Here is a 21,327-nt window from a genome sequence, read left to right on the forward strand (position 1 = left end):
GTAGGAATTTAAGATTCAATATGGATCATAGATCTATACCCAACCCTAAGTCTTCAAAATATTTAAAAGGAGGACAAAAGCCCCATTGCATGTGCGGAAAAGAGAAATTTCTAGGTAAATTATAGCGAAATTCAGTGTGAAGTGAGAAAGACTTAAAGGAATAGAGCAACAATTACATATCCAGTTGATTAAAATCATACAAGGGACAAGGGACATGATCAAATATCAAATCTCAGAGGATCAAGATCAGAAAGAGCAGATCAAGTGCCTAAAATCAACAATTGAAGATTGTAAGCAATCAGGTCAAAGATTCCTAATACTTTCTAGCCATTGTATTAGATAGTGAAAATCCTATGTTGATAGGTTAGCTTAATAGCTACTTTGTAGATCCTTTAAAGAGGCGACTCAATACTTTAATAGGGTGACACTTCATGTAAAGTGTTTATAAATCCTCTAACTAGGTCACTATTGACACAATGTAAAGCCTTTAACAGGGCAGGCCTTTCACAGGGTAGACCATCAGAAGTGGTCAAACATTTATTGATGTAGTGATTTTTGTGGGTATCATCCCCACCCCAGTTTTACCTTCTTATTCCTGGAGGTTACCAAATTTGGTGTTACGTGTGTACTTGCACGTGTTTACTTTATGTTCATTTATATGTCTACATGCATGCAATTTACTTTTCAATTATTTGATTTAAAAGATTAGAAAAGGTTAAAAGTGTGGTACTTCTAATTCCCCTGCCCTCTCAGAAGTACTCTTCTCATTTTGAAAATTCCAACGCCTTCTATGCTTAGTAGCCTCAATGTCAATAGGTTGGGAAAGTTGTGACATTTTTATTAGGTTCAACTATGTACTAATTTGAGTCAAACTCATTGACCCATGCTTCATGAGTAATAGTTCTCAAGAACCCATCTCTCATGAGAATGAATTGAACACTTAGCACTTGTTGCATCTAGGTGATGGTCACAAAGGTAGTGCATCGAGACTTGTTTGTGCTAAAAAATGTGGCTCCTAGTACTTCATCTACCCACATGTTTGTTGAATATAATAGCAAATTGTTGAGAAGCGCTCACAAAATAAATTCCCTAATAGTGTTTTGTGAATTTGAAGCTTTCTCACAGGTTCCAAAGTATGTTATTTTTTATTTTTATTTTTTCTTTAACTTAATTTGTAATGTTTTGAGATGACTTTCAATGTTCTTTTAGGTTTGAAACATAGCAAAATGAACCTATGAATTATGGTAACGATAACAGGTTTTGTTAGTATCAATAATATTCTCAAGAACCCATCTCTTATGAGAATGAATTGAACACTTAGCACTTGTTGCATCTAGGTGATGGTCACAAAGGTAGTGCATCGAGACTTTTTTGTGTTAAAAAATGTGGCTCCTAGTTCTTCATCTACCCACATGTTTGTCAAATATAATAGCAAATTGTTGAGAAGCCCTCGCAAAATAAATTCCCCAATAGTGTTTTGTGAATTCGAAGCTTTCTCACAGGTTCCAAAGTATGTTATTTTTTCTTTAACTTACTTTGTAATGTTTTGAGATGATGACTTTCAATGTTCTTTACATTTGAAACATAGCAAAATGAACCTATGAATTATGGTAATGATAACAGTTTTTGTTAGTATTAATAATACTTATGCATCCATCTTAAATTTATTAAATGAAAAATATCAATTAATCAATCAACATATTTACTAATTTTCTTAAAGTTTATAATGTATTCAAATTTATTTTAAAACATATAATTTGATTTATTTAGTCAATAGGATATTTGTTAGAATTTTTTCTTGTTGGAAAATTGTCTCACACTACTATAAAGTTGTGCAATTTTGATGGTCGCAATTCAACAACTTTTCAGCCCCTAAACAATGGCTTGATTATGTGTTTACACAAACTAGAATGTTGGCTATCATCTAAATGTTGTCTCATGTTGCTAGAAACTTGTCGAACCCTAGGTTTAACATTGAAATGTTGTCTCATTATGTCAAGAAGTTGTCCAATTCCATGTTGTGTTTTGTGTGAAAAAAATGTCTAAGGCCAAAATTTTGTCATTGAGACTATTGTATTGGGTAAGCTATGAGTTTATTTGTGCTTATGATGGCTATTTGAATAGACTCCCTATTTTATTGAGATAACCCTGATGGAACCTTGAAATTCTTTTAGCAAAAAAACATTTTTATGTTCATTTATCAAAGTTTTTTATTTTGTGATCTCGCAAAGAAGAAATGGATAAGCTTTTGATTTCACAATTTTGCAAAGAGATGATAAGCAAGGTTCTAATTTTTCTATTTTAGGAATGATGTTCTAAAGCACTTCGAATTTCGTGATTTTGAGAATGATGTCATAAGGCACTCCTAATTTCACGATTTTGCTCAATAAGGATTTAGTGGGTTCTGATTTCCCAATTTCACACTCAAGATGGTTGTCATTGTTCAATGTTGCCAATTCGTAGGACTATATTTCTTGGCATTCTAATTTTGTAATTTCACATACTATTATATTCATCAGGCTGAATTGGTGAAGATTTCAATTCTGAAGATATGTTTTCAACTGCAATAAAAGGGCACGAGTATTTAAAGCTAAGTATATTTGCATTCTATCTTAAATTAGCACAAAATTAGATGTGATAATTTCTTTGCATTTGCGTGTGTGATTTGTTGGTTAGAGTTTAATGCATTTATTGACCATAGTTGAGTAAGGACATTATAAGAAAACATTATCTTGGAATGACCTTGTATTGCAAATTTATTATTTTGTTCTTGTGCAATTTTTAAAGCCTTTTTCACCATGGGACTACTCATTGAAGCATACAATGATCAAGATGACCCAAAACTAGTCATGTAGCTAGATTTGTCACTAGTAAAGGAGGACCAACTTGATGTTCTTAACAACATGTATATAGCAGCCTGGGATTTGCAGAAGAATTATTCCAGCTACGTCAGTGTTGTGCAGGAGCTAGAGCTTGAAGAAGATAGAGCCCAGCTTAGAGCCATCTTGGCTAATTTTGAAGACCTTTGTGGGAACTAACATTTTGAAGAAATTCTTGATATGATTCAAGAATTATGATTTTGTTTAAATAGCTTCTTAAAAAGCTTATCATTGTAAAAAATTGTGAATGGATGCAATTATTTATTAGTTATTTTTTCCATTTTGGTCTAAAGCTTTCTTGGAGCCTTTCATTTTCTATAAGAAAGGGTACCAAGACCTAATATAGATATAGGAAAATAGATAAATAGATAGAGATACAAATATATGAATATGCAATATAGGGATAGACTTTGCAACCAATCATTGCCCAATTGTACTTATTTTTAGAATTAATAAAAATACTTTGTTTCTCTTCTAAAGTTTGGGAATAAATCATAATTGTTGGAATTTGCAAGTCATCTTTTTGGATTTACATTGTTGTTGATGAATTGAAATTGAAGAAATAAAATCCTTGATAAGAAAAATCTATGCATGGGTTTTGTGTAATTGGTCTTCACTACTATTGGAGTTAAATTCAATTAATTAGGGTTTTATTATCTCAAGTTCTTTGTCCATCAATTGATAGATGTGCGCATGTCTCCAAGTGATTGGATGATTACAACAAACATTGTTATTGGCTTTATTCTCCCATCAGGAAAGGACTAGTCTTTTATTCTTTATTAAGAAAAGTACAATTCAATGGAAGGTGAAATTCTTTGTCTTATTCTCTTGCTTGTATATATCACTTCACATTTTAATTTTCAAGAATATTATCACCTAATTTCTACTTGAAAAAGTACTTGCCTACTCAAGAGTATCAATTTTAAGTATATATTACCAAATTTCCCCTCTATTAGAGTTGAGATAATAAGGTACAACCACCAAGGTTTTACAGAGCCTAAAGGGTGAGGGTTGAGTAAGTGTGTTTTCAACCTTCTTCATTGACCAAAATTGTGTTGATTTCCCAATATCAAGCAAGAAAGGGTTGTAGGTTTTCAACCAACAATTTTGAGAACCAACAGATTGGTGACTCTATTGAGAAGAGTTGCTTAGAAATTTCATTGTGAGGTTAGCCAAAAAATCCTTTTTAGTTTTATAGATCAGAGAAGGAATAATACCTTGTTTGAAGTATACTCTACAAGAGAAAGAAACCCAGAAGATCTTTCATTCTTTCATCTTAAGTGAGATGATGACTCTACAATTCACTAATATATTCATGTATGAATGATCACCTGTTAGTAGTTGAGAAGTGTAAGTTTGATAGAAATTTATCCCTTAAGTTGATGTGGGGAAGGAGATCCATCCATTCTAGAATCGAATAACTTGAGAACACTCCCAAGAAAAGGAGCAGAAAGGGCAAGCAGATTGCTGACATGTCATTCACATGATACAAGATGTTTGCTGATAGAGAAAGGTAATTATATGTTAACGATCAAGAGGATAATGACCAAGGAGAGGAAAATATGTTTCACAATGTGGGTTCATTTATTAATCAAGAAAAAACATGAAACTCATCATGTAGATGATGAGACAAATGAAGAAGAGGATGAGAACAATAAAGATTCACAAAAACTCACTGAAGCCCTTCGATCTTACTGTGTCCTAACAAAGCACCTAAATCCCTGAAGAAGGTTTCTAATGAATTATTGGAAAGAGCAGGTATCAAGAATGATGACATCATTAGTCCAAAGCCTACGAGAAAAAAAGGTGAGTTAGCTAAGTATACTCCTCCTCACAAAACTAAAATTTCTTCATTTAACACTATAAGGAGGAATCATTTATATCAAAAGGGGTGGAGAAACTAGTTGTATTCCCAATCAAAATAAGAATAAAAATGATAAGACTGAAAAGAATTGGAGAAAAAATAATCATAATAGTCAAAACAATGTGATAAATAATCAAAGGCATCAAAACTCCCATTATCATAGTGTAAGAGCCCCAATGATAATTGAGAGATATAAGCAATTAGATTTCACAAGTATAGTTGGATACACAAATACCATATCAAATTATTTAAGAACTAGTGCCATACATAAATTTTTCAGGGGAAGAAAATCAATCTATTGAAGAACATGTTATCAATCTAAAAAATGTAGTTGAAGAAATTGAGCAACATAATGAAGATGTTTTCATAAAATTATTTGTGCAATCCTTGACTAGTGATGCAAATAAATAGTATGAAGGACTTCCTAATGGGTCTATATCGAGTTGGTAGGAATTTGTAGACTTGTTTTTCAAATAATTTAGAGATCATACAAACACTTCTTTTGCTTCACATGAATTGGCTAGCTTAAAGAAAAATCCTAGTGAACCTATTTTTGAATATAATAAAAGGTTTAATAAAGTGTTAAATAGAATTCTGCAAGATATCAGACTAGTTGATTCATTTTTGATAAATTTTTATTTAAGTTCTTTTGAAAGTAAAATTGATTATGAGATAAGGTCACATAGACCTTACGCTTTGTAAGAAGCTTTCAAGGTGGTGATGTCAACTGAAAATGACAGGAAAGCTACTGAAAGAGTTGGAAAAAGAGATGATCCATGATTGTTTGATCCCGAAAACTCAAAGCCAACTAAAGATGAGGAAAAGATTCACAAGCTTTTAGGTATGATCAAAGATCTTCATGTCAAATTCAATAAGAATGAAGGAAAAAGATTCAATAGGAATGAAAACCCTATTATAAGGTGGAAAAATATAGATTGCAGGATATGCCCTATAAGATGCCCTAGAATGAAGAATGGTAAGCCTATGAGAAATAATGAAACACTTGATCCTTTTAATAAAAATAATAACTAAGCATAAAATGGTCACTGGTGTGAGGTATGAAAAATTCCTCATATGCTAGAGCAATTTTTGGTAGCTATGAGTGTGTTAGAGGAGGAATCTCGTCACAACAACTACCACCATACTATCAATACATTATCATCTGAACCTTTTTGGGGAGAAGATGATTCTTTTGAGGAAGAATATATCCCTCATGCAAGAAGGATAAGGTATTAGAAAACTCAACATGTTTTCTCTGATGATGATGAAAAACCTATATCTAGGATATCCTGTGTAGAAGAAAGAAGGGCTTGTACAATTGCAACAGTTGAACAAGCAACAAGCATATATAAACTAAGGAACAAGATTGTTAATCTAGATATAGTAAAAAAGGTAGAAGTGCCCCCTTTTCATAAAAATAATAAAGGAAAGAGAACATATGATGATAAACAACAAGTGGATGCATAGTTAACACACCTTGCAACAGGTAAGCAATTAGTGAGTAATAATTCATTTATTTATAATGCTTTATTTGAGTTTAAAATCTCTTTACCACATTTAGAAATTGTTGAAATTCCTCAATATAGAATAGATGTATTAAATATTTTGTCTAAGACTAACAAAGAAGGATGTGTTAATCTTAGTGAACCTGTCATTGTCTACTTAGGGACAAATATTAATGATAATGCCCCATAAGTGGACCCTTTTTACTTCACTTTGTTGATAAATAATAAATTGGTAAGAAATTGTATGGTAGACTCAAGAGCAACTATGAATATAATGCCTACTGAAGCGATGAGAGAGATAGGATTAAAAATAGACATCCCCTATGGGAAGTGCTATGCTATGGATAACATATCTGTCCTTGTGGTGGGAATTGTTAAGAATGTTGATTTTAGATTTCCTGCCTTCCCTAATACCTCTTATAAAATAGATATCATTATAGTCAAAGTTACTGCCTATTATGGTATGCTTCTTTCAAGACGATGGTCAAATTTACTTGGAGGTCATATAAAATTAGATTTATCCTATGAAACCATTCCTATTAATGGCCATAATATTATAATTGATAAAGAGATGAGATATGAATATCTTGTGGAAGATTTTCAACTTGATAACATAATACATTTTTGTCAAATGGATATGGATAATTTTTAGGTGAGTATGAATAAACCTAGTCAAGTTATAGAAGGTAGGAGCAAAGATCCTATGCAATCAAAAGATGATGGATTATGGAAAATACATTTTGATGGAGCATGTAGTAAAGAGGGAAATGAAGCTAGTGTGATTCTTAAATCACCATCAGGTAAGATATTCAAGTATGCATTTTTAAAAAAATTTTGAGTGTACCAACAATATTATTGAATATGAAGCATTGATTTTAGGCCTAAATATTGTCAAGTTTCATAATATAAAGTTACTTTCAATTTTTGGTGACTTTCAATTAAAAATCTATCATATTCGAGATAAATTTATGACAAAACATTTAATTTCAGATGTAGAAATTATTTGTGGGATTTTCTAGATTCTTTTGATGCATTTTCAATTAATTGGATTGATAGGACATAATTTTTTTGGTTGACATAATTGCCAATCTAGTCATTAAATAGATTGATATCCCATTACAAGAGGTTGTTTAGGTTGAAATGAAGAACAAACCATCTATTCCAGAAAATATTCATAATTGGCAAGTCTTTGAGAATGATAAAGATTTGTAACAATTCTTGACATGTGAAAAGAATTATCAAGATTTTTTTATTGATTGGAATGGGCTTATTGAAAACAAAGAGGGAAAGGATAATATTTTGGGAGAATAAATTATGAAACTTAAGACAAATAAGATACCAAAAGGGTTGGTAACTTTAGAGAATATTTTTATGAATATAAAAATCTTAAGGTGCATTCACCTATTGTTATGGTAGAACAACTTGAGAAAGTTACCCTTGAAAATGAACATTCTCCAAGGAAGGTTTTTATTGGAAAAAATTTGCAAGAAAAAATAAGATAAGAGATGATAACTTTTCTAAGCAAGTATAGGCATGTGTTTGCATGGTCCTATGATGAGTTATAGGCATGTGTTTGCATGGTCCTATGATGAGTTACAAGCATACCGAGAAGATTTATTTCAGCATGAAATACTTTTGAAACTTGATGCTAAACCTTTTAGACAAATGCAAAGACCAATAAATCCTCTTTTGGCTCCTAAAATGAAAGAAGAATTAATTAAAATGAAAGATGCTGGCATAATCAAGCCTATTAGATATTCATCTTGGGTCTCCAACTTGGTCCCTATTAGGAAGAAGAATGGAGATATAAGACTTTATGTGGATTTTAGAAACTTAAAGATTTCATCATTAAGACACAATTATGCTTTCCCAAATATGGAGACCCTACTACAAAAGACAATAAGGAATGAATTGTTATCCATGATGGACACTTTTTCTGGGTATAATCAAGTGAAGGTCAAATAATCAGAACAATACAAGACAACATTCACTACTTCTTGCGGAACATATGTTTATGCAAGAATGCCTTTTGGGCTGACAAATGCTAGGGCAAGTTTTTAGAGAGCTATGGATGTTGCCTTTGAAAGATTAATTGATAAGATCTTGGCAGTCTATCAAGATGATCTCACTACTTATTCTTGAAAGGATGAGGATCATGGTAAACATCTAGAAAATATCTTTAAAAGGGCTCTTGAATATGGGATATCCCTTAATCCTAAGAATTGCCAATTTGGGGTAATAAAAGGGAAATTATTAGGACATACTTTTCCAAAGGATGGAGTAAGAATAGATCTTGAAAGAGTTACAACTATTGATAGCATAAAAGTTCCCAAAAATATCAAAGCTATTCAATCATTCTTTGGACAAATTAACTTTGTAAGAAGATTTGAGTCAAATTTTGCAGAAATAATTAAGCCCATATCCAGGAGGCTTAAAAGGGAGATACAATAATTTGGGATGATGAAGCCTTACAAGAATTTTCTCATATAAAGAAAGCAATTAAAGAAGCCCCTATTCTTAAAGCTCAAAAATTTAAAAAACCATTTCAAATATTTTCCTTTGCATCATACCATACTATTGCTATAGTTATGATTCAATGGAATAGGGAAGGATATGAACAATCTATTTCATTTTTTAGCAAGATTCTATAAAGCTCAGAAACAAATTATGATATCAATGAGAAACAAGCATATTCCTTGGTGAAAGTTGTCAAAGCTTTTGGACCATACTTAGTGGGCCCTGATCCCATAGCATATATCCCTAATGCAAAAATTGAACATATCTTTAGAAAAATGAGACTACAAGAAGAAGATGTAGATGGATCAATCAAATACAAGAGTTAAATATAAATATTCAAATAACTAAATTGGTAAGAGGTCTAGGGTTAGAAAAACTTACGGCTGATCTAAATCTAGAGGCATCTCAAATAAATCAAGTTTAAGAAGACCACTCTCAAGTCAATATTGAAAAGTATCCTTGGTATTCAATTGTCTATTATCTGAGATGCATGAAATATCATGAGGTCATAAGTGAAAATTAGAAAAGAACTATAAAATTACAAGTAGTCAAATATGAGCTTATTCAGGGTGATCTTTATTGGAAAAATAGAGATGGTGTTTTGCATTATTGTTTGGATATAGGTCAAGCTCCCATAATTTTAAAAGAGATACACGAGGGGGTTTGTGGGGGGAATTTCTCTGCAAAGGATGGATAGTACTAGCACTATCTTGTTAGAGATAGTACTGCTTATGTGAGAAAGTATGAAGCATGTTAGAAGTTTTTAAGAAAGCTTAAATATGATGGAGCTTTACCTCTAAGAAATCTATAGACTAAGGGACCATTTCAAATGTGGGGGATGGACTTCATAGGTGAAATCAAAAAAAAATCAAGTAATGGACACAATTGGATCCTTGTTGTTATTGATTATTTTACCAAATGAGTGGAATAAATACAAATAAAATGCTCCACAAGCACTGTTGTTACTGATTTTTTAATAAGCAATGTTTTGACTAGATTTGGAGTGCCAAAGAAGATTGTTGCTAATAATGGTATGTGTTTTAGATCAAAAGAATTTTCAAAATTCTGCAATAAATATGGCATTCATGTTTCATACTCTTCTCCTTATCATACTCGAGGGAATGACTGAGCTAAATCCATTAATAAGAATATACTAAAATTTATTAGGAGGATGTTGGGTAATAACAAGAAAGCTTGGGATTCCAAGCTACATCTTGCGATATTGGTAAACATGATCACAAAAAGAAAGGTACCAAAATTTTTCCATTTGAGCTTGTTTATGAGAAAGAAGCTAGGATTTCTAAAAATTACTTGTTACTATTTAAATATTTATCAAGAATGAATAGATTGAAGATATAGACTTCATGGATGAAAGCTTGAATGCACTGGTAGAATTAGATGAAAATAGAAAGATAGGATTCAAGCACAACATTGAGAGACAAAAGAGGGTCAAACACCTTTATGATAAGACATAATCAAATATAACTTTTGATATTGGTGTTTGGGTGTTGAAGTGGAATGTAAAGGATCAAGACAAAGGAAAATATGAGAAATTTGATGCTCTATTGTTAGGACCTTTTGTGATATCTGAATAGGAAAGAGACCACTCATTCTTTTTGCAAGATACAAATGGGAAAATACAAGAATTTCCCATTCATGCTCAGTACCTTAAGCCCTTTTTCTTTTAAGCTAGTTTTATTATTTTATATTTTTTTGTTAGTGTAGGGTTGTTTTTACCTTTCTTGTTTCCTTTTTTATTAAAGAGATAGCGAGATTCTTGCCATGTTCAAGAAAATATGCATCCCTAGAAAGAACCACTTATGGAGCCTTGAAATTCTTTTAGCAAAATATCATTTTATGTTCATCTGTCAAAGTTTTTGATTTTGTGATCTCACAAAGAAGAAATGAATAAGCTTCCGATTTTGAAATTCATAAAGAGATGATACGAAAGGTTTTGATTTTTCAATTTTGGGAATGATGTTCTAAAGCACTTTTGATTTTGTGATTTCGAGAATGATGTCATAAGGCACTTTTGATTTCATTATTTCACTCAATAAGGATTCAGTGGGTTCTGATTTGATGATTTCACATTCAAGATGGTTCTCTCTGTTTGATGTCACTAGTTGATGTAGGAGCATCCTAGGTGCAAGTGCAATCTTGCATCACCCAAAAATATTGTATTTTCAGTCAATTCTATTTTAATAAGGACTAGTAGACAGGGTGGTTACTATTTATGGGAACTTGCTATTTTTATTAAGTTTTTCATATGAGCTTGAAATGTTCTCATTTTCTACAGGAAGGTTCATTTTAGAGATATAAGCCTGCCATAAAATCTCATTGCTCCAGCTTAAGTATCAAAGAAGTTATTGCAAATTTTTGATGGAAAAATTTGTAGACAAATCTTCAGGCTCACTGTTGGAGGCCTTAGAGTGCCTGGATGAGGTCTAAAAACTCAACAGAAGGGTGCTAGCACAATTTCAAGTCTGTACATCAGGAGCTGGCATTTTTGAAAAGTAGTTATAATAGCCAATCGAAGCAACAGTTCATGAGTTATGGCCTTCTGAAGTTGGGCTACCCAAAATTTCTAAAATAATTGTCAAATATGTATTTGGAAAACTCTATATGTTTTGTTAGGGTCTGTCGGCCCTAGGTATTAAGTTTGAGCATCTAGAACCTTCCTAGGTGACATAAAACTGCCTATTTAAGAAAAGCCCGAACATTGTCTAGGACAGCTCTGGGTGATAGTTCACAGCTTGTCTTACAGATTATTGTAATGAAGGCACCTATGTGGGTTAGCATATTGTACTTGTGAATTATGTAATTCTGCATTTGTGGCACAAATAAGAAGTCCATATTTTGTTCTCACATTTGATGTTGTTTATTTGTTTCTATTATGAGTTTAAGGAATTTTTTTTTGATGAATAGTTACCTTTTCTATTAATAAAATATACTCAGTTTAAAATTCACAAAAAAGTGCCGGGGGATACAAGATTACCTCACGAAAGAGATCAAATGGCTGAAGCTAGACAAAAAAACACGAGCGTAACTTGAATAAAAAACTATTCATCAAAAAAAAAAAAGGCAACCTCAGGCTGCCAAAGTAGAGCCAGCCAAGGGTGGTGGATCATCTTTATCTTGAAAATCCCAATCATCTTTAGGATTGGGGGGTAGACTGGGAATAGTCTAGCCATCTTTGCTAGTAGTAGTAATAGTAGTAGCCTCTGCATCTTTAACCTCTGGCCATGGAGGAGAAATTTCCAAGTCTAAGAAAGGTCACTTCCCTAAGTGTGCACAATGAGAACCAGGAGGAGGAGCCTAGGACCAACCAGAACCACCATGGGGTGGGGAAGCTAAGCGACACCTCCATCTTCCATCACCACCACTGGGAGAGTGATGGTAGGAAGCCTAGGAGTACAGGTGTGTGAGTGGTGGCCGGAGGAGTGGCACCAAGGACGGTGGCCACAGGGTATCGAGGTCTCTGCTGAGGCATCTGGAGGAACTCTGGTGATAGTACAAGAGGCATTGCCCTAGTGATTGAGCAGCTCTTGCAGGTGAGCAAATTTGAGTGCAACTTTATTAGCTTGCACCTATATTTGCATAATTACATTATTACAAATGCATGCCTTAGAATACATAGCAATGTTAACATCTAGAAAAATGTGTGTGAAAAGAACAACATTCCTATCTTTCCACAAAGAAAATAGGATCTCTAGCTTGAAGGTATGCCAAATCTAGGTGAACTTCCAAGGAAATCTGGGAGAGTCAGCCAGTAAAATCATAGGAAAAACTCAAGTTTGAATGGTTTGAAGAAATCATGAATCTAGTGCCAATAATTCTAGGCACACTTGTAGAACCAAAAAATATGAAAGGATGACTTAGGTTGTCCACAAAAGGGGCATCTAGGATCAGGAACCCCAATGTGCTTGAGCCAAGGCCCTAGGGGAAGACCTTGGAAGGCCAGGAACCAAGAAAAATGCACAATCTTGGATTCAATTATAGCATTCCATATGGTGTAAAAGCATTTTCTCCATTGAGAAAGGGAAGATTGCAAATGCCATCTGTGGTTTAGCGTATGCACCATGGGAAGATGAGGTGAAAGCCATTTGTATCCCATACTTGGCTTGTAGTTAGAAAAAGGAGTGGCAAGAAACCACCTCCAATCAAGCCACCAAGGGTGAACAGACTGAATCCCTACTTTATGAACTAAGTGAACAGGGATGGAAGAAAGCAGAAGGTCAAAAGTCTGCCAGTCAGAATAGACAAGGCAATACTATACTTGCATATCTTCCCAGGTCCTAAAATTCATGGTGACCTATGAAAAGAGGTCCTTTGGAGTTTTGATACCATGTTTGAAAAAATGCAGAGCACTAGTCCCTTGAGTCTTAGCGAGGGGAGTACCCTGAATGGAAAATAGGGGAGACCACCATATGTTATGCTGATTCAAGGAGAGGCCATTGTGGAATTCATCTCCAACCCATTGAAGCTAGGGCTTGATAGCCTCCTAGGCTTTCCAGATGCTCTTGATGACAAAGGAGCCCTATATGATCACGGGGTCACAAATAATGAGAAGGGTTTGGAAGCCAATCCCCTTCCAAGAGAGCTTGTTGATAGGGAAGCTAGAAGAAATGCAGTCCTGAACCAAAATCTTCCAAGTTTCATCTCCTAAGAGAGCCCTAATAATTCATTTTGCATAGAGAGCAAGCACTTGTCTCTAAGTGGAAAGAAAGCCAAGACCACCAGACTCTCTTGGAAGACAATAGAAGTCCCAAGCCACTTTGTGAAAGCCATGGTGATCAGAACTAGAGGTCCAAAGAAAATCCTTGAGCAATCTTTCTAGCTTCATGTAGGAGGCTTTAGATGGAGCCCAACAGGATGAGTAATAAACATGAGTGGCTGCAAGAATCTTTGAGTGAATCTAAAATTTTCCTACAAGGGAGAGTGGCTTTGTGATCCAGTAGTCAAGCTTTTTGCTAATCTTGGCCAACACAACATTCCAAAATTCCATAGGCGACGCCTGGAACAGAAAATGAATGCCGAGAAAGTGGAAGATTTCTCTGTGAGTAACCCATTTCCACTCAAACTGGCTAAGCCAAGGTGGAGTTGGCAGAAAGGACTGGCAGAACCAGAGCATTTTATGCCATTGAATGGCAGAACTTGAAGCTTGACAAAAAGTGTCCAGGCAACTTAAAGCATTATTGATGTTTTCTTCATCCTCTAAAAGAGTGAGAAAAGAATCACCAGCAAAGTTTCCATTGACTAGTTGGTAGGATGATTCAGGTAAGTAAATTCCACGAACCATTCTAGAGGACACAAAATGCACAAGTAAATAACCAAAACCTTCCTCAGCAAGGACATAAAGTGTAGGAGCTAGCAGACAACCTTGTCTGATGGAATGAAAAAGACCAAAAGCCTCCGATTATGAATTGTTGATTGTAATGCAAGCATTAGCATCCCCAAAGAGCATCTCCATGGACTGGAGGAAGTTGGGGCCAAAACCTAGAGCTTGGAGCATAGCCAAGATGAAGGGCCATTCAATGCAATCATAGGCTTTAGCAAAATCTTTATTTAAAAAGATGGCCTTCTGATTGGACTTGCAAGCCCATTCCATTCCCTCCTAGACAACAATGATGTTGTCAAGAATATATCTAGACTTGATGAATCTAGTTTTCTCTGGTCGTACAATGAAGGGCAACATGTGCTTGATTTTGAGAGAGATAGCCTTGGCAATGATCTTGTATGACACATTCAGAAGGGTAATGGGTCACCAATTGCATATATCCTTTGGATCACCAGCTTTAGGTATGAATTTGATATTTCCTTTGTTTATAATGGCTCCTAAGCTTTTAGAGTGATAGGCTTCAAGATAAACTTTGTGCAGGTCAGGACCTATATGGTCCCAAATGTGTTTGTAGAATTCACAAGGGAACCCATCACACCCAGGGGACTTGTCATCCTCCATGGAGTAGACCACCTCTTTAAGGTCATGGAGAGAAAGAAGTTGCTCATAGAAAGTGTGTTTCTTAGCTGCTAGATGGTTTGGAGTAACAAAAATACACTTTCTAAGAGTTGCCTCTTGAGCAACCGAATTTCCCTTTGAAGCAGACACATTCTCATAGTGATGAACAAATGCTTGCAGGATGGTGGGGAGACTAGATAGAAAAATATTTCCTTGTTTGATTTTTTTAATCCCAACATTGGTATGATGAGCACGAAAAGCCTGAAAAAATTCCTTCAAGGCTTTGTCGCCAACCTCCAACTAGTGGAGATGGGCTTTGATTTGAGCTCCCCACACAACATAATTATCAACAATTTACTTGTCATGACAAAGCTTGGCAAGCTGAATTTGCAAGTCCACATCAAAGGGATTGAGGGTGAGGGCCTCAGAGGCTTTTTTGAGGGCAAGCGTGTTGGCCTCATAGGACTGTTTGCAGAATGTAGCCAATTGTCACCCATAAATATGCAAGAATTGAGCAGTTCTGGTAATGGCATCATTCCACCATTGAATCTAACCTCTTTGAGAATGCTGACGTGGCTCTAGGTTCCAAACACATAGGACGTGTGAAATGGTGGAAGCATGCATTAGAACAAATGTGTTGAGGAAGAATTGAGACTTGGCCACCTTAGGGACAACTATTTGCCAAGAAATGACAAAATAGATGGGATAGTGGTCAGATAACATCACATCTAGCAGGGGAATGAAGGTAAATCTTGATCCTCAGAAAAGGAGAAAAAAGATTGCACAATGATCATAGCATGATCAAGGCATTTTAATATGTAGTTAGAGCTAGCTCAAAAGTTGGACCAAGTGTACCAAACCCCACTATCCTGGCGGCGGTTGGTATTGGGATCAAAAAGCCCCAAACCAGGCTTGTCTTTCCCTAGCTATCCATCGAAAAGGTAGAATGTTATCTTTGTTAGAGGCCACTTCAACCATATTAAAGTCCCCACACATAACCCAAGTAGCTAGAGGAATTTTTTTAGCTAGCTAGGCCCACATTTGGGATCTTTCCATAACATCATTGGAAGCATAAACATTAATGACTCCAAAAGAATGATTGTTAATGGAAAGCAAAAGCCAAATAATTCTATGTGTGGGGTTTCAAAATAACAATAGAATGAAGGCGAGGTGACAGGAGAGTAACTACACCACCTTGATCAACTTCGTGTTGGGAAGAAAACATCATGCCATCTTGCCAAATTACGCAGCATGCCAAAGCAAGCATGAAACCAAAAATTTTAACTTCTTGCAGACAGAGAAAATCTAAATTACCAAGTCTATGATGGACATCCCAAACATAGTACTTTCTGGGGAGGTCTATGAGACCTCACACATTCCATGATAGGAAGTTCATGAGAACTCTTCCATGTCATCTTTGTCCTCAAGAGGGGAGTAGCTATTCTGCAAGAAGGTAGAAACATGGTTGAAGTCAAACAAAAAATCCTTTGGACTTACAGCCTAACATTTCACCTCTGGTATCTTCGCACATCCAAGAGGATTTCAAGAACACCATGTTGTTGGTGGAGCTATGGAAGAGGCAATAAGAGGAGTTTGCACTCTAGCCAAGGAAGAAACCTTGGTAGTTGCCTTAATCCCCTGCGAGCCAGCAAGGTTTAAAACTTGTGAAACTCCAGAAGTAGGTCCTTTGTCTGCCACTTGCATCCCTACTCTAGCCGAAGTTGACACTCCTATAGTGATAGGAGGAACTGCAGTGACTGTAGCATAGGACTGCTTGGGGGGCAAGGGATTCAAGGGAGCCTTGCCCTTATGCCCAACAATAACCCATTCTTCTTTTTTCCCTTTCGCCTATATGATAGACACCTCTTTAGGCACGAGCTTGATCCTAGGCATAGCTAGAGGGCAGTCCTTGATCTTGTGTTCTATGGATTGGCACCTATAACAGGTGTTGGGGAGGTTCAAGTAAAGAACCTTCTAAGAGAAGGTTTTGGTCCCAATATGAATTTCCACAAAATCCTTGAGATCCTTGGAAAGATCCACGTCTACACAAATGCGTCATTGCGGGCGGGCATTGAAGAATTTCTCAGGCTCCTTGGTGACAACTTTTCCAAGGGCTTTGGTAATGGACTCAATGAAAGGCTAGTAAAGCAAGGGTAGACATGGGAACTCAACTCATACAGGAACCCTAAGCTTTTTATCATTCGAGATTATGAAGTCTTGTGACCATTTTTGAAAAACAAGCAAGGAGGGACACACAAACCATGGTCCGTTGTTAAAGACCGTGTCTGCCTACAAGGGTTAGCAAAGTGAAATAAAAAAAACCTTTAGTAAGGTTTTCCATAGTGTCAAGGCAGACTCCATGAGGAGTCCAACTCTTGTTAACCCATTCGCGGAGCATAGCTTTAGGGGGAGTCCTACCCACAAAAAACCTATTAAGGTGTGCTATTCTAACCAATCACATGCAGCATCAAATTCTTGCAAAGGAAGGATAATGTTAGGATTACCTCATTAAAAACCTTCAGGAAAAACTTGCGTGGATGTTTGTTCTGTGGAGGCACCATGGCAGACTGAAGCAGTAGCATGAATGCCAGAAACAACTAGTTCACCGCTGGCTAGAGCCATTATATCCTAGCCTAAAAGACTCCCACAGTAAATGCAGTATGACAAGTGGAGCTAACAGAGGGAAAGTTTAGATGAAAAGCCATACACAAAAAAATGAAAGATTGCATGAAGCAAGAAACCCTAGCAGAGCAAAAACCCTGGCACCTCAAGTCTGCTCTTTTCGAATCAATGAGTTTAAGGAATTGAGGGGAGGATCTTGCATCATTAGTTTTTAGGACTAGATTTCTTAACATTCTAATTTCATAATTTTGCATACTATGTCTATTCATCAAGCTGACTTGGCAAAGATCTGCATTGTGAAGATCTATTTTCAACTCCAATAAAAGGACATGAGCATTTAAAGCTAAGTACATTTGAATTCAGTCTTAAATTAGCACAAAGTTTGATGTGACATTTTATTTTTATTTACACGTGTGATCAGTTGGTTGGAGTTTAATGCATTTACTAACTATTTTTGAGTAAGGACATTATCAGAAAACATTCACTCATAATGCTCGCGTATTGAAATTTTTTTGTTTTGTTCTTGTGTATCTTTTAAAGCCTTTTTTACCATGGGACTACCCGTTTGAGCATAAAATGATCAGGACGAACCAAACTAGTCATGCAACTAGATTTGTCATCAGTAGAGGAGGACCAACTTGACATTCTTAATAGCATGTACATAGTAGCCTAAGATTTGCAGAATAATTATGCCAATTATGTTAGCAATGTGCAGGAGTTGGAGCTTGAAGAAGATAGAACTGAGGTTGGAGCTATCTTGGCTGATTTTGAAGACCTTTGTGGGAACCAACAAATTGAAGACATTCTTGACATGATTCAAGAATTGTGATATTTAGTTTAAAAGCTTCTTAAAAAGCTTATCATTGTAAAAAATTTGTGAATGGTTACAGTTAGTTATTAGTTAGTTTTTATGTTAAGGTCTAAAGCTTTCTTGCACCCTTTCATTTTCTATAAGAAAGGGTACCAAGACCTAATATATATAGGAAAATATATAAGTATATAAAGATACAAAGCTATGAATATGCAGTATAGGGATAAACATTGTAACCAATCACCATCCAATTGTACTTATTTTTAGATTTAATAAAAATACTATATTTCTCTTCTAAAGTTTGGGAATAAATCATAACAATTGGCATTTGCAAGTCATCTTCTTGTATTTACATTATTGTTGATGGATTGAAATTGAAGAAATAAAATCCTCGATGTGCATAATCTATGCATGGATTTTATGTAATTGGTCTTTGCTACTATTGTAGTTAAATTTGATTAATTAGGGTTTTATAATCTCAAGTTCTCTATCCAACAATTGATACATGCACATGTGTCTCCAAGTGATTGGATGATTGCAACAAACATTGTTATTGACTCTATTCTCCCATCAAGAAATGACTAGTCTTTTATTCTTTCTAAGGAAAAGTGTAATTAACTAGAAGATGAAATTCATTGTCTCATTCCCTTGCTTGTATATACCACTTCACATTTTAATTTTCAAGAATATTATCACCTAATTTCTACTTGAGAAAGTACTTTCCTACTCAAGAGTATCAATTTTTAATCTGCGCTAGTAATTTTTCTCCTCTATAACAGTTGAGATAAGAAGGTACAACCACCTAGGTTTTGTAGAGCTTAAAGGGTGAGGGTTCAATAAGTGTATTTTCAACCTTGTTTGTTGACCAAATTGTGTTGATTTCCCAAAATTAAGTAGACAAGGCTTGTAGGTTTTTGACCAACAATTTTGAGAATGTCGCGACAGACCCAAAACTTTCAGTCTTCATCAATGTAATATATTTGTGTTTGTTTTAACTGTAGCCTTCGTAATGTCACCTACTATAGGGTATAGTCTACATGGATCCTTGGAGATAGAGCTACATGATATAGATATTCATGGAATTGACAGGAGAATAATTGAAGAATACAACTCTCTAATTGTCCAAGTACTAGATGAAAACAATTAATGTAAGTGAGATCATTTTGTATCAATTGAGGATACTATGAAGAGTAGTGTTGGGTAGGCTATGAGTTCAATTGCATTTATGATGCCAATTTTAATAGACTATATCTATTTCATTTAGAAGGTCCAATACTTCATGTCTTCTTCAATGTAACATATTCCTCTATTCTTAGTATTATTTATATCAGTGGGTCATGAAATTTTTGAGCTTTCTAGGTGTTTTGTTATTCATCAAATTTTGTGAACTACCCAACTTAAAGGGAAAATGAGTGTACTATCTAACTTAAATGGATTTCCTATTTTCTAAATCATGTTCATTCTAAGGTGTCAATTTGTGGCTCACATTGAAGATTTGTGATATGGTGATAGATATATAAATGCATTGGTAACATTTTTTTAAAATGGAGTGTATCATGGTTGGGGAAATTACATAAATTTCATCATATTGACAAGAGGAGGAGATAAGAATATAACTCTCACTTGCCCAAGAATTGGAAGGAAATAGTTTATACACGTGATACCATTTTGTGTCATCTAAATATTTTATGAATAACAATGTTGGGTAAATTATGAGTTTAGTTGTGCATGTCATGTTAATTTTAATAATCCCTCTTTGCTTCATTTATATGGATTAATTTTTTTAATGTTCCTCAATGTAACATATTCATCTATGCTTAGTAGCCTTAGTATCAATAGGTTGGACTTGTGATATTTTTATCAGGATTCAACGATGTAGTAATTTGAGTTAGACTCATTGATCCATGTTTCATGAGTAATAGTTCCAAAGAATCCATATCTTATGAGAATGAATCAAACACTTAACACTCATTACATATGGGTGATGCTCACAAAGGTGGAGCATTGAGAATTATTAGGAGGTCACCTATCTCAGTACTACTCTGACTTGAGGTTAGACAAGGTTGAAATTTTGTAGTAATTGAAAAGTTCCTAAAATTGCACAACCACTTGTCAATGTGTATTCTTATTTATCAGAATATTGTAGACTAATTGACTTAAAGGTATTTCCCAATTTCCAAGCCACCCTCAGTATGAGGTGTCAATGAGTGGATTATATTAATGATTAGTGAGTTTGCAAAAGATATACAAATAATTTGCATCATTTTAAAAAATGATTTGTACTTTAGTTGAGAAAATTAAATGAGTTTCTAACATCATCTTGTGAGACTAATTTCAATTTGCAAACGTAGCTGAGTAGAATTTATAGATTTGAGGCAAGTAGAAAACTTGTATGCGTGCATTAAATAGGTAATGGTATGTAGTGCCTACCTATAGTTTTCTTTTCCATTATATTTACCAAACTATGTTTATGTCTATTTCATGAATGTGTTAGTTTCAAGGGTATTGTATTTATAATTATGAAAATATTTCATGACTTGGATTACATGTATATAAATAAAGAATTACTTAATTGATTATATTTCACATGTTAATTAATGATTATGGTTACTGGTGCATTAATGATGCATTAATGATTCATAGTTAATAAATGCGATTTCTTTCATAGTAATGTCAGGTGATGCTTTAATGATGATTAATTCATATTCGTAATAATGCATTATTTTATTTGAGCATTTGATGTTTGACTTATAATTATTATGATACTTACCACATATGTGCATGTGTCTATTTTATCTTTTTGATTGTCATATTTGATGTAGTTAAGGGAGGGAGACGTAGTTACCTGCCAGTCATGATCTACACGATGTACCACTCCCTGCCATTGCTTGTTTAGTTTAGATATAGTTATATACATGTACATGCTCATCTTTTATGCAGAATGTAGGTACCAGGCATCGACTTCCCTGAATTGCCAGGATGAGTGTGCCCTATCACAATAACTCAATGGTAAGAATGGAGAGATAATGTTCAAGTCCAATCCCAGCCACAACCTAAATACTTGTCTTACAAGGAGGACTCGTAACTAACTTTCCACCATTTTAAAAAATCCATGAGTTTATATTTGTCTATGTTGGTTGATTTTGAGCTTGGTCTATTTTGGTAATGTTGCT

Source organism: Cupressus sempervirens, chromosome 7 (assembly GCF_028749045.1).
Source record: "Cupressus sempervirens isolate cs-2001-9-10 chromosome 7, ASM2874904v1, whole genome shotgun sequence".
Classification (NCBI taxonomy): Eukaryota; Viridiplantae; Streptophyta; class Pinopsida; order Cupressales; family Cupressaceae; genus Cupressus; species Cupressus sempervirens.